The sequence below is a fragment of the Culex pipiens genome, chromosome 3 (assembly GCF_016801865.2).
Source record: "Culex pipiens pallens isolate TS chromosome 3, TS_CPP_V2, whole genome shotgun sequence".
In the NCBI taxonomy this organism is placed as follows: Eukaryota; Metazoa; Arthropoda; class Insecta; order Diptera; family Culicidae; genus Culex; species Culex pipiens.
This window is the reverse complement of record NC_068939.1, coordinates 99,265,801-99,285,416: the sequence shown is the minus strand read 5'-3', so window position 1 is coordinate 99,285,416 and position 19,616 is coordinate 99,265,801. Positions and strand designations below refer to the sequence as shown.

General features: G+C 38.2%; 1 protein-coding gene across 1 annotated transcript in view; it reads right to left on the bottom strand.

The window, feature by feature from the left end:
• Positions 1-18,434, bottom strand: part of LOC120430005 (uncharacterized) — a 238,338-nt gene extending 219,904 nt beyond the window's left edge. Inside the window, 2 exon segments of the mRNA XM_052709458.1 lie at positions 12,604-13,672; positions 17,769-18,434. The gene's annotated coding sequence lies outside the window, so the exon portion shown is untranslated.
• Between the last annotated feature and the right edge of the window lie 1,182 nt (positions 18,435-19,616).

Here is a 19,616-nt window from a genome sequence, read left to right as displayed (position 1 = left end):
AGCAAGTAATACGTTAAATAAACCACAAACATATTTTTCAGAGAAATGTGATCTTCAAATCGGGTACCACGCCATGGCGGAAGGCAATTATTATTGAAATTGAATGTACCGTAAACCGGGGTGACTTTGATAGGATTTCAATTTATTTTTGAAATATTTCCCAACTGAAAAGGTTTTTCTCAAGATTATTATTTTTTAAACATGTACTGGGGTAGGCCACACAAAGTTCATGCACTATTTCTGGAAAAGTTATTTTTCTATAATGCTCAGAAAAATAGTTAGGTTAAAAATTCTCATTTTAAATTCCGGGGTGACTTTGATAGTTACAGTTTTTCTTGTTAAAATCAGATTATAGGTGTTCAAACATCATTTTTACGTTAAATGAACCATCACTAAGGTTGATGATGTAGTTTTCAAGAAAAAAAAATCATTGTTTATATTAAGTTAACTAAGTTTTAAGGCTTTTTAACAAAATACATATAAATTTAGGTAAAGTTGTTAAAAAGTCGGAATTTTGCCTGAAATTCGTTAAATTTAGTATTGTTCATAAAATTATCGATTTATATTACATTTTAAACTGATTTCGAAGCACGAATCACAAGTTTTCACATTTCATATGAAATTTGTTCAACTGAAATTGCTTGTAAATTTGGAGATTTTTTTGAGTTATGTTTTAAAAACACATATTATTTAATATTTACAAAATTAGTTTACCTTCTCCTAGTGGAAAATTGTCCAAAGAATCCGAAAATGTATTCCATTTTCTGATTCAAAATCATGTTCATTGAGAAAATTATGACACTTTGAGAAGTTTGAAATAATGCTTTTCATCCACATTTTCTAAATAATAGTTAACTAACTTTTTAAACCTTTCAAAATATAATGAAAAGTTCTTCTCGAGGTACTTTGAGTACTTCTCTACCATGGTCAGTATGGTTCCAAACCATTCCGTAAGTATTTAATTTGTACTCTTCATTTTGCGGAAAAATCTCAAACCTATCAAAGTCACCCCGGCTATCAAAGTCACCCCGTTTTACGGTACCTAAAATGTTTTTTCGTGGAAAGGTAGCTAAGGGGGTCCCTTTTCGATATCTGTGACCGAGAAAATATTTCACCTTGGGATTTTCGATTTTTTGTCATTTTCAGTTTGTTAACTGTATAAATGGAGGCGCACGTTACTTTTGGTTACTTTGCGGTTGCACAGCACCTCCCTAATCCTGTTAATTGCAATGGATACTGATCAAAGGGGTCGTCCATAAAATATTTCACAATATTTAAGGCCCCATCCACCCTTACAACCCCCCCCCCTCATCACCCTCATCACCTACATTATTTGTAGTATGATATATATGATTTTTAGTATAGTATCCATCAAGTATGGCACACTAAAATCAGCAAAAAATAACCCCCTCTCCCCTATTTGTATTTGTATGCATGTAAACGATGTCCGGATCCATCATCCGACACGTCGTTAGTTAGGTATTTGAAAGACCTTTCCAACGAGTCCAACACATTGAAGATCTGGCAACCCTGCCTCGAGTTATGACCACTTAAGTGATATTTATGTGATTTTTTGAAGCCGGATCTCTCTTAAATGTACGTAAACGATGTCCGGATCCATCATCCAACCCATCGTTGGTTACGTAATCAAAAGAACTTTCCAACGAGTCCAACACATTGAAGATCTGGCAACCCTGTCTAGAGTTATGACCACTTAAGTGATATTTATGTACTTTTTTGATGCCGGATCTCACTTAAATGTATGTAAACGATGTCCGGATCCATCATCCGACCCATCGTTGATTAGGTAATTGAAAGACCTTTCAAACGAGTCCACAATATTGAATATCTGGCAACCCTGTCTCGAGTTATTTCCACTTAAGTTATATATGTGTACTTATTTTTCTGGATCTGAAAAAATAGCTGAAGTATGTGTCCAAACCACTCATTCCATTGTTGGTAAAAAGTGAGGAAGGCATCAACCACATAGGTGGATTAAGTTGGTTTTTTCTTTAATGTTGTTTTTTTTATTGTATGGTGAAACAATATGAGGTGTCCAGGAATTCGAATCATTACGTTAAATAAACCACAAACATATTTTTTTAGAGAAATGTGATCTTCAAAACGGGTCACGCCATGGCGGAAGGCAATTATTATTGAAATTGAATGTACCTAAAATGTTTTTTCGTGGAAAGGTAGCTAAGGGAATTCCCTTTTCGATATCTGTGTCCTATTAAATATTTCACCTTGGGATTTTCGATTTTTTGTCATTTTCAGTTTGTTAACTGTATAAATGGAGGCGCACGGTACTTTTGGTTACTTTCCGGTTGCACAGCACCTCCCTAATCCTGTTAATTGCAATGGATACTGATCAAAGAGGTCGTCCATAAAATATTTCACAATATTTAAGGCCCCACCCACCCTTACAACCCCCCCCCCCTCTCATCACCCTCATCACCTACATTATTTTTAGTATGAGGCGTCATCCATCAAGTATGGCACACGAGGGTGTGATATGGTTGTATGGGAAAAAATAAAGTTGTCCAAATTTAGCCAGCACAGCAACTTTTTGGTTCCTTATATGGTCCTTAACAACTCCCCAAAGTTTGGGAACGATTGGTTCGGTCCTCACTTTGCGCAAAGCGATTCAATTTTCCATACAAATTTGTATTGGAAAAATCATTTTTTTGAATTATGATATTTAAAAACCCACGTTTCACGCTATATCAAAACCGGATTCATATAAGAGAGTATGGTGCTAACTTGCTCCTATAAAAAGATACAGCGTCCTCAAAACTCGTCTTAAACGTTATTTTCGATCAAAAAACACGTTTTAGACGAGTTTTGAACACGCTGTATCTTTTTATAGGAGCAAGCTAGCACCATACTCTATTCGGGAAAGTTGTAGAGCACATTCCAGAGCATCCGAATATGAATTCGGTTTGAGTATAGCGTGAAACTTGGATTTTTAAAATATCAAAATTGAATAAAATGATTTTTCCCATACAAATTTGTATGGAAAATTGAATCGCTTTGCGCAAAGTGAGGACTAAACCAATCGTTCCCAAACTTTGGGGAGTTGTTTAGGACCCCAACAGGAACTGAAATAATGCTGTGCTGGAAAATCGATTTTGATATTACACCCTAATGGCACACTAAAATCAGCAAAAAATAACCCCCTCCCCCCTATGCCACACATTGTCACGCTGACTACGCCTCCCCCCCCCCCTTGAAAAGTACGACACGTGTTGTACCCTAATCTTGTTTTTTGGTACATTTTTATTTATTTTTCAATTCTGAGTTCAATTTAACAGCTAAGTTTATTAAACATCGAATTACTTTTTTTTGTAAATATTTTACACCCGTGGTGTAGGGGTAAGCGTGGTTGCCTCTCACCCAGTCGGCCTGGGTTGGATCCCAGATGGTCCCGGTGGCATACTTCGAGACGAGATTTGTCTGATCACGCCTTCCGTCGGACGGGTAAGTAAATGTTGTTCCCGGTCTAACCTAGAGATTATGTCGTTAGGTCAGTCCAGGTGTAGGAGTCGTCTCCCTGGGTCCTGTCTCGGTGGAGTCGCTTGTAGGCAGTTGGACTTATAATCCAAAGGTTGCCAGTTCTAATCCCGGGGTGGATTGAAGCTAAGGTGTAAAAAGAGGTTTGCAATTGCCTCAACAATCAAGCCTTCGGACACCTAGTTTCGAGTAGGAATCTCGCAATCGACAACGTCAAGGCAATGCTGTAGAGCAGCGATTCTCAACGGGGGTACCGGGCCTACTTGATTTACATGGCAGGGGGTACCAGCTTAGAAGAAGGTTGAGAATCGCTGCTGTAGAGCGAACAATGTTATTTATTTAAGCCTGATTTTTCAAATGTTTTATTTAAATAATGCATTTGTTGTACCTTATCCAGTAAAAACACAATGAACTTATTTTGCAGTATGCCGAGAATCGCACTACCTAACACTCGTCAGCCAAAAAATTTTGATTTTTGCTCTAATCGGTTGTGCTGAAATTAGTCGAGCTAGGTATATGCAACTCACTGTGTAAGGATACCAAGGGTACTGGAAACAGAAAAAAAAATGAAAATTCAGGCTTAAAATATTTACAAAAAAGGTGCAGGTGGTTATGTTACACATGACCAGTATGACAAATAACTTAGCAGAAAAGCTTTTAAAATTAAGCAATTTTGTTGAATAATGCGTCAGATAAAATCAAAACATTATGGACAACATTGTAGCAGCAGCAGCAGCAGCGGATAAAAAAATCAACGACTGGAGGAAATCAAGAGCGAGCTCCGAGAAGAAGAAACACGCCAGCGTGTGCGTGAAATTTCTGCCAAAACGACGTCGAAGGAGAAAAACAAGGCCTACTTGGATGGACGCTCGAGAAGATGGCCACAAGAATCAACTTCTGCTGCAATTTAACAAAATTGCGCTTTTCAGCGCCAACGAAAAATTCACGAAAGAGTTATTGTTTCAAATGATTCATGCACTGCTTTTGGTGCATTTTTAAAGCTTTTGACGCTTAGCGTTAAAATTTATTTAAATATTTCTCCCAAAATTTTCATTTTAAAAATATGAACGAATATTAACAATTTTCGCTTGCAAGTGTCAACGGTCAAACGATCGCAGTTGGCCTTGAACAAGCAAGCGCGTTCTTTGACCCACGCAAAAAACTCTTCCCGCTCTCTGATTGGCTGTTTTGTTTTGCCGTGGAGTCGTGAAGGCAGCATTTTTGCCAACGATTTTCATTCCATCGTCATCGTCAACGATCGCAGTTGAGCCTTGAACAATTGCTCAAAATCATATGGTTCGGTAAATGTCCTCCCGAGAGATCCTCCCTAAGGGCACCGGCCACTCCAGGTTTTGGCCAATGCTGTTATAATGGCCATTTTCATTACCAGTATTGAAAACCATGAATTTTGATACCCATATTGCCCAAAATCGTATGGTTCGGTAAATGTCCTCCCGGGAGAACCTCCCTGAGGGCACCGGCCACTCCAGGTTGTGGCCAATACTGTCAAAATGGCCATTTTCATCACCAGTATCAAAATCCAAGAAGTTTGATACCCATATTGTCCAGTCTCGTATGGCCTTCCATCGGAACACCCCTGAGGGTTCTGGCCACTCCGGGTCTTGTGGCCAGAATATTCCGGCTGGCCTGCTCCGCTTGGGCTGCTCCTTGCTCCAGGCCAGCTGCTTTTCGGCCAACTGCTTATGGGCCTCCAGGCCATCTGCTTCCAGGTCCAGGTTGTTGTTCACTCCTCGGCGTCCAGCGATAGAATGATTTCCCTGGGCTGATCGAGCGGGGTTTATATTGGCTCAAAATGGTGACGGATGCTCCGCCTCTTTGTGCCGGTTATCCCAAACCTCATAATTCGCTTTTTGTTGCAACTGTGTGGAAAATTCCACGCAACAGTGCCTTGTTGCGTTGCGGACCCCTTCCCCAGTACCAAGCATGCAACATTTTCGTAACGCGCGACATTTTTCGTTTTTCTGGATTGACACCTCACCAGAATAGAGCCCTTAGGACAAAGTTCTTTGTCAAAAGTTATTTGATGTTTGATAAACTTAAGACATAAATCAAACATGATACAAGGCATTGATTGAACTCAGAATTAAAAGAAAGTAAAAATGTAAAAAAAAACAAATTAAGGTACAAAACGTCCCGGACTTTTCAAGGGGGGGGGGGGTTAGCTAGCGTTACAATGTGTGGCGTAGGGGGGAGGGGGTTATTTTTTGCTGATTTTAGTTGATGGATGACGCCTCATACTAAAAATAATGTTATTATCTTTGTAAAAAAAATTAGGGGGATGTGGGGGGGGGGTTGTAAGGGTGGGTGGGGCCTTAATTATTGTGAAATATTTCATGGACGACCCCTTTGATCAGTATCCATTGCAATTAAAAGCATTTGGGAGGTGTTGTGCAACCGCAAAGTAACCAAAAGTGCCGTGCGCCTCCATTTGTACAGTTAAATAGCTGAAAATGACAAAAAATCGAAAATCCCTACACTGAAATAAAAAAATAGTACCAAATTCCTAAATTCTAGGAATTTTGGCTCTTTTTCTTATTTAGTAATCCAAAAAACCCAATTACTAAATAAGGAAAGGAGCCAAAATTCCTAGAATTTAGGAATTTGGTACTATTTTTTTATTTCAGTGTAGGTGAAATATGTTCTAGGTCAAAGATATCGAAAAGGGACTCCCTTAGCTACCTTTCCACGAAAAAACATTTTAGGTACATTCAACTTCAACAATAATTGCCTTCCGCCATGGCGTGCGGGTTGACTACGTTTCTCAGAAAAAGCCATTTATTTCTTAAATATATAATAAAGTCTGTGTGGTATATTTTCAATCTTCGACAAAAATCAATTATTGTTTCGTTCCCAAACTGATTTACAACTCTTTTAAACAATTGGCAAATAGTATTGCTCTTGCATCAGCGAGTGCTACGAGAACAAATTACAAATGCAGATCCATATCTTTTTAATTAAAAATCTTCCTTTTCTCTCCGTGCCCGGAGAAGCTCTATTTACAAAAGTGGATAACTTTTGGCGCTGATTAATTTTACATTCGAGAACATCACGAAGAGAAACAATGCCCTCTGGTTTGGTTTGGTCTGAAGTAACCGAGTTTTTGGCATGTGTTTTGAAACATTGGAAAGCACTGCACACCTTTCATGGAAGGGATGCTGACGATGCTTGGGGGCAATCCGGTGGAAAAATTTCAACATCAGATTACGTTAGGTAAAATGGAGAGGAATTTTCAATGAAATTGTAAACATGTTGGAAAAGTTTTGCTTGTACAGCTTGTGGGAAAACTCTTACAATATTGAATTCAAAATTTGGATGAATTTAGTAGCAACTGATAAAAACAACCAACAAAATTTCAGCGCAGGCTCAACTCGAGGGGAAGCATGAAATTTTGAGTCTCCAGAATCACGTGCACTTTGAATTTTTCAAAAATATTCGGGCAGGGCCGAATGGTCTTTCTCCAAAGTTTGTATGGAGAATAAGTGCTGTTCGCTACTCCCACATATTGCATGCAATTTTTGGATTGTATGCAACAGCGACGAACCGCCCTAATTCTCCATACAAACTTTGGAGAAAAACCATTCGGCCCTGCCTAAATAGTTTTGATAAATTCAAAGTGCACGTGATTCTGGAGACCCAAAACTTCATGCTTCCCCTCGAGTTGAGATGCGCGGTCATTTTTTTGTAAATTTTTGTTGACTAGTGTAATATAAGCTATTTCTCAAGTAAACCAACGGCCTTTCCTTTCCTCAATTAATGTTATCAAATCTGATACAAGGCAAAGATAGTCGTTTCAGGCAGCTCATGTTCCCTCAAATCACGCCTGGCAATGCACAATTATGACCCGAGGACACGAGTATCAGATTAAGGTACTCCTCCGTGTCGAATAAACACTTCCCTGGACAACGGGCGGGCAAAATTGGAAATTCTCTAAAGACGCTAATCAACATTGTCACGGGAGATGGTAGAAGTACAGAAGAAAGGGAGGATATCATTACAGGATGAAACGATAGATGGAGATCTGATAGTGGGAAAGTTATCCGATGCCGACGGTACAATGAAGAAGAACTTAACGAACATCGTATCATACGCTGTAGGCGAAAGTAGACGTGCTTGGTGTTATATTCAGCTTAATGAATTGGGGAACAGATCGTTTGTTTTGTTTACTTCCTGTGAAGAACATTATTGAAACAGAATCCCTCAAATAAAAATTATTGTAATTGAAAAAATAAGCATTTCGGCGTTGTCATGCTATCTTGTCGCACTTGCGTTTTGGGCCAAATTGAGTTAATAATGCCATTTTGTGCTGCTTTTGACCCTCTGCGATATTCAATTAAAAAACTTCGTACATTATTGTCACTCTTCATATGGTTAAGTTTCAATCTTGTCGTGCTATCTTGACACACCCGGCAAATCGCCACAAATGTATATGTGTGTGGTGGGATATTGTTCAAAAAATTGTCACTCGATTATCTCGAGACTGGCTAAACCGATTTTGTCCGCTTTGGCCTCAATCAATCCGTCTTGGGGTCCCATAAGTCGCTATTAAAGATTATGCAGTTTAGTTAAGTACTTCAAAAGTTATGCTTAAAAAACGATTTTGACTAAAGTTCGGAAAATTGTAAAAAGGGTGGTTTTTGTAAGAAACCCCGTCATGTTATTCATTTTCAGAAAAGTATTTGAAAGACCTTTCCAACGCGTCCAAGACATTCAATATCTGACAACCCTATCAAAAGTTATAAGCACTTAAGTGTTATTTATGCACTTTTTGGAGGCCGGATCTCAGATATTTTGATGAAAACGTTGTCCGGATCTCTCATGCGACCTATCTGTGGATAGGTAATCAAAAGACCTTTTCAACGAGCACGAATTGGATTGGAGATCTGACTACCCTATCATATCATCACCTATCCTCACCAAATTGATAAAACACTAAAAGCGATATGGATAGCACCCTTTAAATGTGAGGAAGGCACCAACCACCTGAGGGTGAATTAAGTAACGTTTTTTTTTTATGAAAAGGTCCTACTCTTGTATTCAATGAAAATTTGATGTCTGAGCCAAACTTTTGGCCTATCTACAATCACACTAAGTTACGAACTTTTCCACGCAATTTGTATATTCTATGCAACTTAACTATTCTAAGTAAAGAGATTGTAGTTAGTCCATTAGTCGAAATATTCTGATCTTTTTCGTAGCCTAAGTTTTTTTATGAACAAATTTCACAATAAGTAGGTTAAAGATGTGATTTCAGAATGCATCAACAAAAAAATGGGTATCAATACGGAAAGGGAATCCATCGCCAAATTAGGAGAGAGATTTTCCTGGTTTGATTTAGCTGTTATTTGCCAAAAATTTCTCTAAACAAGTAATTTTTTCGCTAAAACCAGTACCTAGCTGAGCAAAATCCAAACCAGCAACATAATTCGGCTGGTTTGTATTCGCTAATTACTGCTAAAAATATCTTACAGCAGAAAAACTAGCGAAATTTTTCGCTGTTTTCAGTGTAGTTCTCCACTACTCTGGCAGAAATGACAGTTATAATTTTCAGCCTAGTGTTGATTGACGGAGCTCAACAAACTTTTGAACTAAGTGAAACAAAGATGCAAAATTTGTGTAGTGAAGTGGTAGAGAAAAAACCAAGGGGTTTCCAGCATCGTGTCAGACTGGTCACTAATCCGGAATTACTTGGAATTTGAGCAAGTAATTCTGTAATTCCAGATTTACTGAGTAATTCCAGAGTAATCCTGGTAATTCCTAATAATCCCAGTAATCCTGGTAATTCCATGATTCTTGTTTGTGAAAACATACTTCAGAAAATAATAAAATTATAAAAAATAACTGGGGAAATATAATAACTAGGGGAAATATACCGATTTTAATCACTCTAAGCTGTTCGACCAATTCTCATCACTTTTGCCGTTTTCCGCTTTCAAATCAACATTGTCAGATGTATCAACAATGGAGAGTTGCTTGCTCACTTTTATTTGAGTTATTTATTACTTTGGAACAGTCAAAAACCCTTTTTGAAAGCCGTAATTCATGATCAAAGTGCTGATAGGCCGAATAAGTTGAAAAAGGGTATAGTTCCCCTGCTAGTAATTCTTTAAAGGTAAATCGGCAGAATGTATTTTGCTTTTCCTTGATGCCTTTTATGGTTGTAAGAAGTACAGAGCGGATTCGGAATGTCCGCAAATTTGGATGCTCTCTAATTCAAATGTATTCGTATGAAAAACAACTCAAACGTCAAAATCAGTTGTCAAACTGATGTTGATATTTACCCCATTATTCAACGATTTCCAAGTAGGGCGTCCAATTTTCCCGGGTTTTGTGTTTCCCGGAAATCGGAAAAAATATATTTTTTATACCCGAGAAATTTTTGAAAACGTCATAAAATCTATGTTTTCTTTATATTTGTTATGTTTTTAAAATCATATTATTAGCTCAATACTATTAATATCAATCTAAACAAGGATAGCACTTTTAGATAGTTTTAAAGATTTTTTTTTGTTCTTTGTTGTGCTTTGAATTTTCAATGCACTCAATCGCCAAAATCAGTTGTCAAACTGATGTTGATATTTACCCAATTGTTCGATGATTTCCAAGCAGGACGTCCAATTTTCCCAGGTTTTGAGTTTCCCGGAAAACGGGAAAAATATTTATTTATTCCCGGGAAGTTTTTGAAAAAGTCATAAAATCTATGTTTTCTTTATATTTGTTATGTTTTTCAAGCTTTAAATTTATAGAATTAGCTCAATACTATTAATATCAATATAAACAAGGATAGCAGTTTTTAGATAGCTTAAACAATTTTTTGCTGTTCTCTGTTGTGCTTTGAATTTTATATGCACCACATTTCTAAATCATATTAAATAAGTATCATATAAATATTTATTTTTTATTTATGTCTATATGACATGACTAAAAAAGCGCAAAAATTGGTTTCAAAAAAAAAATTAAAAAGTTTAAACATATTAATTGTTATACTAATATTATTTCCAGGCCAAATTAAGATTTTTGTTTAATTCCGGGAATTCCTCGTACAACATATAAAAATCCCGGGAATTTTGTGCCGGGAATTCCCGGAATGGACGCAGTATTACCAAGCACGTGGTTTTGTGCGTTTGACAGCTGTCATTCGATCCAATTCCAAAGACTTTTCTCAATATGCTGGAAGCTAGGCAGTAATTCCAAGTTATTTTTTTTATAAATTTGAGCAATTCTGCGTGGTTTCTGGAAATCCCAAGTAATTCTGGGAAATCAAAGTAATTCATGACATATTGCCAGTAATCCTGGTAATTCCATTTAGACTGGTCAGTAATCCTTGATGCTGGAAACCCCTTGGAAAAAACCGCTGGACTAGCGGAGTTTCTCCAAACAATCATCTAGTTTATTTTGACATTTGTGACTGCCGCTGGAAAAAAAACAGACGTCAGCGAAATAAAACGCTGATTCAGTGCAAAAAATCACTAGACCAAGGAAATAATCCACTGGACCGGCGCATTGTATCCCGAAACCATCAGAAACAACATCTGGTTGATTTGGTTATCTGGTGGCTCTTAATAAACCAGCAAAACAAATAATTAAGCGAAACTGATCCCCCAAACAGCGGAAATAAATAAATATCGAATTACAGTCGACTCTCTGGCTGTCGATCTTCTCGATATCAATATTGCTCCATGTACCGATGAATTCTTCAGTCCCTTCGAACTGCATACTTCGATTGTCTTTATTCCTCGATATACTCTCTTGCTTGAAGGATCTCTTCCTCGACGGTCCCTTGGATTCTTTTTCCTTTAAAAACTCTCTTCCGGTTGTCAATAATTTCACTTTCTCATGGCTTACATAGACATTTTTCTTTGATTAACGAAGCTTTGAAGGGTGGTTGACATTTGTTTGTTTTTGTATGCTGTATTCTCTCCTATAGCTGGTCATCAAGATAAAACAAATTTCAATCGAGTCTTCATTTTGCATCGTTCTGTAAACTGATGATTCTCTTCCTTGACGGTCCCTTGGATATTGACAACCAGGGAGTTGACTGTATGTATTAACCGGTTCGGTCAAATTTGACCAAGCTAAAAAAATAGCGATTCCAGGTACTTTGTCAACAGGCTGAGAAAATTGCGATTTTGTTGCTAGTTATAGCAAAGTTTATCGCGTTGTGGCGATGGATCCGCTTTCCGTGTCTGTGTCTTTATTCAGAACCACATTGTTGAACATGTCAAAGCATTAAAATTACTATTTTAGCTCAAACTTATTAAATTCGTGAAAACAGTATCTTGAACTACTGGGCCCTGGGCAAATTCCTAAATTTGAGGACTGGAAGATGAAGTTATTTTTTTTTTGAGAGAATATAAATTGGCAAGTTAATGTTTTAGTTCATTTTGTGCAATTATTGTTTTTGCTATTACCAGCATTGGCAATTTTAGTGTTTATATTATTGCCAGGCAAATCGAGGTTGTGAAAGCACGTTTTTCCATTTTTGTTGGCTTGAGTTGCAATGAACCAAAATGTTGTTCCTTATGCATGTTAATTTAGAGTGTTTCCCCTTAAAATCGGCGTCAGCTGTTTCATATAAAATGGCTGTATTTACTGTCAAGACGAAATTTCATGATGTGTTTAAACCGATGTTTATATATTATTCAGCACCTGAATTATTTCTACACTGTAGAATCAAAGCAAAATGTGCCCCAAAAGGCTTAGAAACAACCTTTTCGAGCATCAACATCAATTTACCCTGCCTAAAGTACAAACCATAACATCATTTAAAGTCGATCGTTTTCCACGGTACAGCTGCCACAGACATGGTCGTCGTCATCGTCATTGTCATTTACTCCACAACACCCTACGCTCTGTGTACTTCTGGCTGAGCATAATGTTCTCCTACTCCTACTTGCCTTGATTCGATCTTGTTCGGTGCAAAGACAACAACTTTGTTAATGAGATACATGCGTGGGTTTCCACCCTTCCACGTTACATGTAACAGCTCACGGTATCACAAGCCGACCCATGTGAACATTACCACAGTCTAAATTATGTCTGCCATATATAACTTAATTTGCATATACTAACTTGATTTTGCCACTAAAAGCTCCTCTCCTCGGCAGCAGTATTTCAGCAGGGGTTCTCCGGTGTATTTATCAATTTTCACTTTAGTCTTCCCCAAAAACCGGGACTGGTTCTATATTGGCAGGACGGGAAAACTCCTCAAACCACATCTGCTTCCAACACAGTGACACTTACCCCACCCACACCACACTTGCGCGTTCCCACTTATGTGTATTTTACTCACTCCAGCGGGCGAAATTTTGCCCCGGTTCGACTTATTTTTTCCGACACGTTTTACTCCCCCAAACTTTGCGCCCGTAAGCTGCTTACGCATACACGATAGGAAGCCGTGTGACCTGTTCGTCTGGAAAACAAAAATGTCGTAGACGTCGACGTCGAACACGGCAAAGATGAGTCGAAAGCTTTTTTGGTTTTCCTTCTGCTCGTTTTTTCCTCCCGTTTAGACGAAAGAAAAACAAAATTATTATTCTGCTCGTAATTCTCGGTGGCACTTTTAGCCTCGTGGCCACGGTCCTGCCCCGCCCCTCTGCCTCAGGGCCGACTTTTGGCTACTTTTCACTTCCACCCAATAATGCACAACAGTATCTGGTCGCGCTTCATTAGCATAAAAGCACCTTTCCGACGCACTTTTCCTTCTTGTGTTTATCCGGAAAAACTCCAAGGTGGAAAATTGTTTTGTCGATTTCGCAAACTTTCACACCGTGCTGTGGTTTATGATGATGCGACCGATGGCGTACAGTCCACTGGCAGGACCGAGGTGAAGAATTCAATCTTTGCTCCTGCAGCAGTGGCCACCAGCCAAGTTAAAGCACCTCGAACACGGTTTTCCTTTTTACTTCAATTTAGCCGGAATTTTCCTCTTCTCGTCACGAACAACTTTACAAACCGGGCTGTACATAATTAATTGCAGCGGTGGCAATGTTTCACCTCAAATGAATTCAAATTTGTCTTGCTTTCTTCTTGTTTCAGACGGAGTTTGTATTATGCTTCCACTCATTGGCACACGATTGTGGTTCAGCGGAACCGTAATTATTTCAGGGGTTTGATCTTGGCAAGCGTAATTCAGGGGTACCTGGAACAGATGGAAATGAATTCAAAGTTAGCTTATTACTGGTTCTTCACTGAAATGCTTTATAGGATAGCACACCATGTAGCAGGGGTTGATCATTTTTGGAATCCTTTCTTAGTTTTTTGGCATTATGCTCGAAGAAAAGCATTTTGCTCACATCTAATTCAGCTGTTTTATACTGCACCCAAACTGATGATGGCTGCTCTACTCAGCATTTTTGAAGTTTATGTCATTCAACTCTTCAGTTTCGCCAAGGTATGATAGATTTGGGCTCCCTGAACATGCTCCAATCGACAGAATTGAATCTGAGTGAATTCCCTGCCAATAAATAAAATTGTAAATTTCAGGTATCGAAGAGGGGTCGGGGCAACTTTTCCCAATTTCCTGTGAGTAGGTAGAGAATTACCCAAATATTTTCGGAAACTTGTTTCTTGCAAACCAATTTAAACCTTTTTGGTTTCTGTAGCAATAGTTGTTGATACGATTTTACAAACAAAAGTAATCTTATTTCTAAGAGCAAGATATGCAAGAACGAACTAAACTTTATCCATTTAGAGAAACAAAAATTTGTCCAAAACATGTGTTTTAATGCGGCATCCATGTTGACTCATCAAAATTTCGATGTTTGATTATACAACTCGATATTGTTGATGTTGATGTCAGTAAACGCTTCAGTTTCGTAATGATATAGATAAAGATATAGATACCAATAAATAAAATTTGTTTTTTTTACTTACAGGTCTGAGAAACATGGGTGCCCAGAATATGGGACTTTTTTTCCAAAACCTCGCTCCACAAGCTGATTATTGTTCTTAAACCTATTTTAGAACTCTGGGTCAACTATGAGCATAATCGGTCAACATTTACCCATTGATACTCGAGGGTGAAGTTTGTATGGGAAAAAATCGGAAAAAATGTAGGGAAAACCAAATTTTCTTACGGTTTTGTCTGCAGGGCACGCTACTTTCATCCAAATATTCTCAAAAGTGAGATTCTCATCGGAAATTTATTAGCAAGTTTAGAATAATAAGTTATTAGCGATTTAAAAATGTCATTTTTGAATGAAAAACATTTTTTTGCCAACTGTAGGCTCGAGTATCAATGAGTTAATCTTAATAAATTTCGCTCAAAATTTACACAGATGCTTCAAATAACCCGTGATCAGGGTCAACATTTTTGTAATTGTTTGTTCTACAACTTTGTAGAACATTGTTACACTCTAAAAATAACCTTGCAGAGTTAGAAAAAACACGAAATTTTAAAATGCAAAATTTTGTTCTAAATGAAAAAATGACCCTTCTGAGTTAATGTTGATTCGAAAAATACATTAAATTTCCCTTAAAATTAAATGTTCCAAAAATTTTTAACGGAAAATGGCAGATTTTTTAAAACTTTTTCAGTGTTTTTTTCGATGAAAATACTTTTTTTTCGGAATTTTGAGTACGCCATCAAATCGGGCGTCCAATTTCACATAAAAGACCCTTTGACACCAAATTTCCATCTCATCACCGTTCCAAAAATGAAAGCGGTCGTACCGCCCCTCCGTCACGAGATATCAAAAAACGAACCTTGGATTCGTGATCAGGGACAAAATTTACCCCTTAGGAAAAAGTTTCACGCAAATCGAAGAGGGGTCGGGGCAACTGCTGTGTGAGTTGGCGGAAAATTACCCATTTCCATTTAATTTTTGGTACGAAAATTGCCAATTTGTATAGAGATTTGTTATGACAAACCAACCATGCAAAAGAATTCATTGGTTATAGGAAAGTCAGACATATAACTTAAGGAGCCAAACTCTCGTTCTATGGCTCGTTCTATAGGTTTCTTCCGGATCCTATTTTAAATAATGTAATCCTCAGACTCTGATAACAGCAATAATCATGCCACATAAAGTTGAATTTCTGAGAAATACCGTATGTTGTTTTGCAACTCTTAATTGCATGATCCTGCTGCTGTTTTCGATCTGATTCGAGTTGATTGAATGGTACCACATTTTTGGTGTACACTCAGAATACTTGGTAAAATTAATTAAATTATTGAAGTGAGCGAACGGTTCAACACCTTTCGAAGAATTGAATTAACGAGTGCCACAATTATCATGATGAGTTTAAACTACCTTTGTACCTTCAATTACCTGTGAATCAATAACACCCCATTCTTCAAAGAAATTTTTCACAGTGAATTCAATAAGCACAGATAACACAAGCCAACAAAGATCTAAAAAATAGTGATAATTCAACACCCGAATCGTTTGAAGAGTTAGGTCGGTTCATCGCTATTGCACAAAACTCAGAAATTGGCAAAATTTCCAGAGTGCAAAGACTTAGTTTTAATTTTTTTAATTCGTTGTATTTAAAGAGACAAATTTAGCAAATCATTAAGCTTTTTTCGAATCTTGGGCACTGAATTGGAGTGATTCCAGCAACCATATTTTTCCTTCCAAGAATAAGACCCTTAGTTGCTGTGATTTTGCCATGCATGTTTGGCCCTTTTAATTTAAATAATTTGAAAATATTGTTTTCGAAAAGATTGCAAAATTTCACGAATGTTTCAAATTTTAACATTGAAAATCCGACCATTAGTTGCTGAGATATCGACATTAGAAAATGGTGGGTTGTTTGGGTGAGACTTAGAAAACATCAATTTTCCTGCTTTTAAATCTTTGCTTGGCAACAAAGTTCAAAAAAGCAAAATATAGGGAATTTTCTCAGCTTTTCTTATTATTTAAGTTGGGCAAACATGGGCACTGATTTTAAAAAATGAATAAATGCGACTATTTTCATACAAATTTCAGCATTTTTGTATGATCCAATCTAACCCCTCAGACCCAATGCCACCCCTGATGTCGTTACCCAAAAATGTATAGGTCATTGCTGATTTTTTTGAGTAAGAACGTTGGCACTTTGATTTTGGAAAATCCAAACTTCTTGTTTTCGTTACGCATTGTTCATATAAAACTAAAATGTATGTATATGTCGCAGACAATCTCAGATGATTTTTTTCAGCCACTCTTTGGAAAATGCACTTGAGCGTTAACAAATTTCACTTTTTATTACAAAAAATTATCAGATGTTACCATTTCAAACAGCCAGTAATTTTTTAGCCATGAAATGGACAGCAAAAACTCAATATTGAACCAACCCAATGAAAAATGATGATTGATGACTGATTAAACGGTACACATTTTCCAGATTCTCATGAACTGAGTATTGTGAACTATCGATATAAAGTTTGACTCAACCCCTGATTTACAACAATGTTTGACGACACAGAAAAAAAGATGGTAATATTCATCAGGAAATGGTGAAAGATTTTGTTTTAAACAACTAGTTTAAGCCCTCCGCATCTAACTTGGATTTTTAGCTTTATTTTTTCAACCATTTGGTTGGTTTATTTATCTCTGTTTTCTATCTTAAAGTGATAAAAAGTTGTAAACTAACAGGCTCTCGTCACAAATAAACAATCAATTACAATTACAATCAGAAATTGGTGAATATTCATTACTTTTTGATAAATTTTCATCAGGTTCACATTTTTACACATTTTTTAAGTAAAATAAATAAAAAAGAGGTAATATTCAACCGACCAATATTTCAACCTTCCAAAATATTTTCTTTTCTGTGCAGTTAACAAACTAATTGTTTTAGGAATGAGTTCATAAATGTATAAAAGGAAGATAAATACATTAAATTTATTCATAATTTAAAATTGAATTTAACTTTTTTTTCTTTGATTTTCATTTCAACCCCCACATGCTAGATTTCCACCAAATTCAAATTTAAAAAGCTGAAAATTAATCTCCCATCATCTCGTGCCGTTTAGCATGTCATTTCAGCATGAAGTGTGCCATTTTACATCATATTTGCATATGTTTCCAGATTGCAGCCCTTCCGTTCATTGCTTCCCAAAATTGCGCTGCTGCAATATGCTACACCTGCTGTCAGCACGGAAGCGCGATATTTCAGCACTCTCCCATTGAAGAACTCCACGGGGGGAATAGGTCACTTGCAGTTGAAATGCTTGTGCTACTGCTTTTGCATCTGATACTATTCTGCTATTATGTATCCTTTCTCCCATTCCATCAAAAAAGCAAACGTACCATGCAAAATAGTATTCACATCCGAGTCACTATCACTATCCGTGGCTGGCACGTTGTTCGTTTTGACGACACTCACAGTCTGCCGGCTCTGCTGCTGGGATAATAAATCATGGAAAAACAAACTCCCAGCTCAGCTCTCTTCACACAGACTGGCAATTGTTTCCATTCTTCACCATAGCACATACACATGTAACGTAACATGCATTATGTTGGCCACCACCCCCAACGGCGGAACGGCCCTCCTTAAACTACTATTGTACAGCATCATGTGTCATCTGCAGGCACCAGGATCGGAACCGCTTTATAGTTTATTCTGACGACCTCCTTCTACTCCTTTCGTGCTTCATCTTGTTTTTCCCGCTTCGGCTTTTCCAGCTGGTCAACTTCCACTTGAATTGTATGCAAATGCTTTCACACCAGATTCCACCAACTGACAGCACGGAGAAGTTATCCTTGCCCAACCCGGACACCCTCAGGCGGTAACACTTGGCCAAACCGCACCGTGTAACTTGTACTGACTTGGGCTACACAACTTCCCACTTATACAGTTACGGTTGGTCCTTACTTTGGAACCACCACCAAGCAGAGCAGCAGCAGCTAATCCTCCGGTTTTAGTGCACACATCCGAGTCCCGCAACGGTTGAACCACGTCTGGTTGGCTCGAAACGCTCGACGAAACTGAACCCACCGATAAATCCTGTCACGGATAGAAGGCACTTTTTCCATCAACATCCTTTTTTTTGCTGGTCCTCTGCTGTTGCTGCTGCTGCTACTACTGCTACGAACCGTATCCCACCACCCACCGACGGGGGAGGGACTCCGACAACAACGCCCGCAAGGGTGGGTTCTGTAAGTCTGTGCACCAGCACACCGGAAAGCATGCCACACACACACACACTCGCACAAAAAAAGTCCCCACCGTGTAACCGTGTGCGAGCAAGCTCTATTTACCTAGCCGTCTGGTGTTGAAATCACGGAAAACTCCCATTCCCTTTAACCGGCGCGGACGGACCATGTGGCCGACGAGCTTTCGCGCGAGCTTTCAGAGCACGCACTCTCTTCGGGGAAACTCCCGCTCTCCGAGCAAAATTCTCACGAATCGACGAAATCGAAGAATGCCGAGAAACGCGGAGCTAGCTTTGCATGCAAGTCACGTTACATCAACAAAGTTGTAAACCGGGGGAAGGGAAGAGTGGGTGTCTGGAAGAGTGTCTGAGAGAGTAAGAACGAACACGTGGAGGCACGACTCAACAACAGCAGGCTGTGTTTTGTATGGCTGTGAAAGCATGCTTGTGCTGAATGAAGTGAGCGACCGTATGAATGAAAATGAATTTTGTTTTTGCATTCATCTAGGATTGAGATGGAGAAGATGTGGAGAAGCCAGAGGAATATTGTGACGTCATCGATAGAATTCATGAGTGCAGTAGAGTGACTGTTTCCCGTAGCCGTGCAATAGAGGAGAAAAGCAACTCGCGACAAAATTTTGAGGCTAGGAATTTTGACAGGTATGATTTCCATAAAGTATTCGCCTCCTTTTCTCTCCCACAGAAAACTGGGGACAATGTAGCTGTCAAACTAGGCCAAAATGTTAAAGTCACTCACAAAATGAGGAGAAAATCTTGACGTCAGAAATGAACTCAAATCACTCAAAGTTCATTTTGTGAGTGACTTTAACAGTTTGGCCTAGTTTGACAGCTACATTGTCCCCAGTTTTCTGTGTGAGAGAAAAGGAGGCGAATACTTTATGAAAATCATACCTGTCAAAATTCCTAGCCTCAAAATTTTGTCGCGAGTTGCTTTTCTCCTCTATTGAGACGCGGGAGGAAGTCGAACCGGGCACCGGTTCTG